Below are 4,656 nucleotides of genomic sequence, written 5' to 3' on the forward strand. Positions count from 1 at the left end.
GCCTGGGATCTTTGCCTTTTGTGCTTTCCATGGGAGGCGGGAGGGCAGCGAGCGGCAGCATGGTTTTTAGCGGGAGCAGGAAACTGGGGAATCCCATTCCTGAACCCCGGCCCTTGGAAACCGAGCACCCCAGCTGGTCCCAGCCCTGGTGGCCATGGACACAGCCTTGGGAGCGGGTCCCTGGCTGGGGCTGTGGGAATCTCTTCACTCTGGTGCCCAGGGACAGGACTGGAGGGAGCAGCTGCAGCTGAGTCGGGGCAGGCTGAGGTTGGATCTCAGGAAAAAGTTTTTGCCCAGAGGCTGCTGGGGCACTGCCCAGGCTCCCCAGGGAAGGGTCAGAGCTCCAGGGCTCTCTGAGCTCCAGCAGCGTTTGGACACCACTGCCAGGCCCAGGCTGGCATTGTTGGGGTGTCCTGTGTAGGGCCAGCAGTTGGACTCGAGGATCCTGATGGGCCCCTCCCAGCTCAGCCAGTTCTGTGGTTCTGGGATCCCATGGCCCTGGGGAGGGGACTGCCAATGGTTGCCACGGCAACGGGCTCTGGCTCCAGGTCTGAGCTGGTGTCCATGGCAACCGCCCCTGGCATGGGGTCTCCATGGAGCTGCCCAGGGACTGACCATAGCAACAGGGGCTGGTGATGGTTGCCAGGGAAACAGAGTATAGCTACAGGGGCTGGTGATGGTTGCCATGGAAACTGACCACAGCAACAGGGGGCTGGTGATGGTTGCCATGGAAACTGACCACAGCAACCAGTGATGGTTGCCATGGAAACTGACCATAGCAACAGGGGCTGGTGATGGTTGCCATGGAAACTGACCATAGCAACAGGGGCTGGTGATGGTTGCCATGGAAACTGACCACAGCAACAGGGGTTCCTGGTGATGTTTGCCTGCTAAGGATCAGATTTGTCACAGGCACTCAGAGGGGTTCCATGGGGAATTTCCAAGAGTCTCCAGGCTGTTCAAGAGCTGGAATGTCACAGGCAGAGACAGGGGCTCCATGGAGACCTCCCAGGGGTTTCTGGGGATGGTAAAGAGCCGTGTGGTCAGAAGGAGTCACAGCCATCCCATGGTGACATCCCAGGGGACATTGGGCTGCAAAGGCACCGATCTGTCACAGGCACTCACGGGGGCTCCACAGTGACATCCCAGGAGTCCCCAGGCTGCCAAAGAGCCGGGATGTCACGGGCGCTCACAGGGGTTCCTGTCATGGGCAGAGTGGGAGCTTCAGGCAAAAGCTTTATTTCCTTACTGGAGAAACTCCTGCTGAGTCATGAGGTGGAGAAATGTCCCCCAACAGCCAACACAGATCCTCAAACCCCTGCAGGACCCCTAGACTTCTAGAATTCCTTCTAATAGAAGAGACTGGCAGCGGCTGGATCCCATCCCGACCCTGCAGATTGGACAGGTGGAATTGAACCTTAATGCAATTTGTCCCAAAAGATTAATGATGTAATACCAGATAAATCTGTATAAATACAGCTATGATTGATTCTGATCATTATTAGATAAAATGGTCTATTTACAACACAGAATAAAATTTTAAAAATAGTTATTTACTCCTCAATATAGGAGCTATACCAATTATAGACTATTCTGCTCTAGGAAGCAATTTTGACGTCTCCAGGGCCTTGCTGGAGTGGTTTGAGCCCTCCTGCTCCAGCAGGAACTGCCTTTCCTGTGCCAGGAGCAGGGCAGGTACCACTGCAGGAAAAGCCCCAGGCCAGCCCCAGCACAGGGAAGGCCTCAGGCACAAGGGCAGAGTGCCGTGCTGGGAGCTGTGCCAGGGAGAGCCTGAGGCACCAAAGGCGCCTTGGCAGCAGCAGCTGCTTGCAGGGCATGGCCAGAAGCCTCCCTTGGCAAGCCGGCCTGGTGCCCACCACTGCAATGTCACTGTTGAGTAAGAAATGTCACAGGCTCATCAGAAGGCTGATTGGCATAATGTGCCATATGTTTGGAACTGCTCCTTTTTATATGCTGTTCCGATCCAGGTAGATAAAATCCCAGTGGCACATATCAGAGGTTTGTTAGGGAAGACAGTGTGGATCAACTCTGCCTCGAGTACAGACAAACCCATTTGTGGGATTGTCTTTTCTCAGGGACCAGGTTGTACATGGTGAATAATGCAGAAATATGGAACCACACAATGTGTACCTCAGGGAGATCTGATTGTGGGGTGAGACTCATATGCAAATATCACTGTTTGTTGGATGTCACTGCCACTGTACATTAAACCACACAGGCATGAGACAGAAGGAAATGTGTAAGTGTCGAAGGTTTGTGCAAGTGATATAGAAGGAAATGTGTGTCAAAGGTTTGAGCAAGTGAGATAGAAGGAAATGTGTCTGAGTAAGTGAAAGATGGAAGTTTTAACTTGATGAAGTTTTTACATGACGTTTGGTAGTATGTTGACGATTCGGAGATAAGGGGTGGAATGTCCTAAGGTGACGTTATGGTGCTTGCATCCCCAATCGTGTGTTCTGTTTATGCTTGATGTTATGTTCTGTGCCTTCGGGACTGGCTCCAAAAAGTGAAGGTTTGTTTTGTCTTGTTATCAGCCAGCTCACCTCTCCCCAAAGTCTGTGTCTAGGAGAGGCTAGGGCTTGCTGGCTTTCTTGCTTGCTTGCTGGCTTGCTTGCTTTCACTTTGCTCTTGCTCCTGCTTTTTGCTTTTGCCCTTGCTTTTGCTTATTAATTAGTTTAGCTAGGCAATCCAATTTTTTCCCTGGACTGTTTTTTTTCTTTCCCTTTCCTGAATACCATTTCAACCTGCTCAGGACTGGGACATGGGAGACACCAAGACACACCGAGTGCCAGCATTTTGTTACCTGCAGCAGCCATGCCCAGTGCCAGAGACCAATAACTGGGCAACCACTCCCAGGAGAGACATTCTGAATTTGTCACCTCTTCAGAGCGTAGAAAGACTTTTTGTCATCTGGGGTTGTTCATTTTTTGTGCTGGGGAGTGCTTTGCCTGCTCAATAAACAGGTTGTTTCCACTACTCTCTGGGGAAATTCTTCCCGAGCCAGGTGAGCAAGGGGCCGTGGGGGTTTGCTTTCTGGGGGCTCCTTCTGAAGGTTTTCTCCCAAATTTGCCCCAATCCAGGACACATTACTACATCAGCAGGCTGTTCTTTGGTGAGATCCAGCAGGGCCCTGTTCAGCCTGTCCTCAGCAAACTGACTGGCCATGAGCCACTGGTGGATGTACCTCACCATGGCAGGCACCTGGAGAAGGCACGGGGAGACTTGGAAAGCTGCCAGAGGGAGGAATGTCCCCAGCTTCCCCAGAGAAGTGCTTCCCTTGCCACCACACTGCCATGGCCTCAAAGGCTTCCAGTGACCAGTAGGCATGGCTTGGGAGGCCAAGCAATTTCTGGGAGGATGAAATCCTGGCCACAGGCTGCTTACTTGCTTTGGATTGCAAAACCCCTCCTCTACGAGCATATCCAGCAGGGCAGCACAGGTCTTGGTTTTGAAGATGTGCGAATATGCTCTGAGCCCTGTGCCCATGGTGCTGGTTTCTTCCTCCCGAATCCTCTTGATGAATTTGCAAACCAGCTGTAGGAGAAGGGCAGGAAGCCAGGGATGTTCCACGGAATGCTCCAAGCACAGTGCTCGGCTGAGCGGTGACAGCAGGCCCAGCCCAGCTGGGGATGGCTGCAGGTACCTGCGCTGTCCTGTGGAAGAGGCCACGGGCGGGGTCCTGCTCTTGTGTGCGCTGCACAGCTGCACCTGGCAAAGAGCGAGCGCAGCCTGAGCTGAGGGGCTGCGGGAGAGGCCGGAGAACACAGCCCAGCCCTGCGCTCCCCAGGTAGGAACAGCCCCGGGATGTCCCAAGGGATGGAGCACGGCTCTGGGGTGTCTGTCCTGGCCCCTATTCCGTCCTGTCCATGGGCATGTCCCCAGGGGATGGGATGGGATGGGATGGGATGGGATGGGATGGGATGGGATGGGATGGGATGGGATGGGATGGGATGGGATGCCATGGGATGCCATGGGATGCCATGGGATGGGATGTGGCCAAGCAGCCCAGCAGCCCAGCTCTGCCACTCACCCTCCTGCTGAGGCTTGAACTGCACCACCTCTTCAGTCTCCTGTGCTGGGCCGGCTCCAGGGCCTTCTTCCTCTTCCTCCACCCAGGCCAGCTTGGGCACTCTTGTGGGGTCTCTGCTCCATGTCAGTGACTGGATTTGTGGCTACTTGCAGGAGAGATGCCTCGGAAAAGCTCTGAGTCAGCAAGGCCTGCAGTCGCGCCTGGAAGGCACCTTCAAGAGAGAAGCCTCAGGAAGGCTACAGGACAGCAAGTCCTGCACTCTGGTCTCGAGGGCTCCTGCCACAAGGACAGGAGACTCCTGTCAAGGATTGTGGTCTGGCCTCGAGGGCACCGGTGGCAGGGATGGGAGATGCCTCCAGGGCACCAAGTCCCAAGGTCTGCCCTCAAGGACACCTGGAGGAGAGAAGCCTCAGAAAGGCCATGGGTCACCAAGTCCTGTGGTCTGGCCTCGAGGTCAGCCGCAGGAATAACACCTCAGAAAAGCTCCGGGTAAGACACGAATGAGTGCGCTGTGCGGGGGCTCCTCACGGCACCGCTCTGTCCCGTCCTGTCCCATCGCGTGCTCCGAGCACTGTGGCGTGGTCTTGTCACCGCCAATTCCTATG

The 4,656-nt window shown here is 54.8% G+C and overlaps 1 long non-coding RNA gene across 1 annotated transcript; it reads right to left on the bottom strand.

Moving 5' to 3' along the window:
- Window positions 1-3,110: 3,110 nt before the first annotated feature.
- LOC137463910 (uncharacterized) lies at window positions 3,111-4,393 on the bottom strand. Its single transcript, XR_010994008.1, has 4 exons — window positions 4,052-4,393; window positions 3,665-3,729; window positions 3,406-3,555; window positions 3,111-3,222 (listed from the first exon to the last, which is right to left on the bottom strand). It is a non-coding gene; the product is annotated as an uncharacterized lncRNA (long non-coding RNA).
- Window positions 4,394-4,656: the final 263 nt, after the last annotated feature.

This window comes from Anomalospiza imberbis, chromosome 32, assembly GCF_031753505.1.
Source record: "Anomalospiza imberbis isolate Cuckoo-Finch-1a 21T00152 chromosome 32, ASM3175350v1, whole genome shotgun sequence".
Classification (NCBI taxonomy): domain Eukaryota; kingdom Metazoa; phylum Chordata; class Aves; order Passeriformes; family Viduidae; genus Anomalospiza; species Anomalospiza imberbis.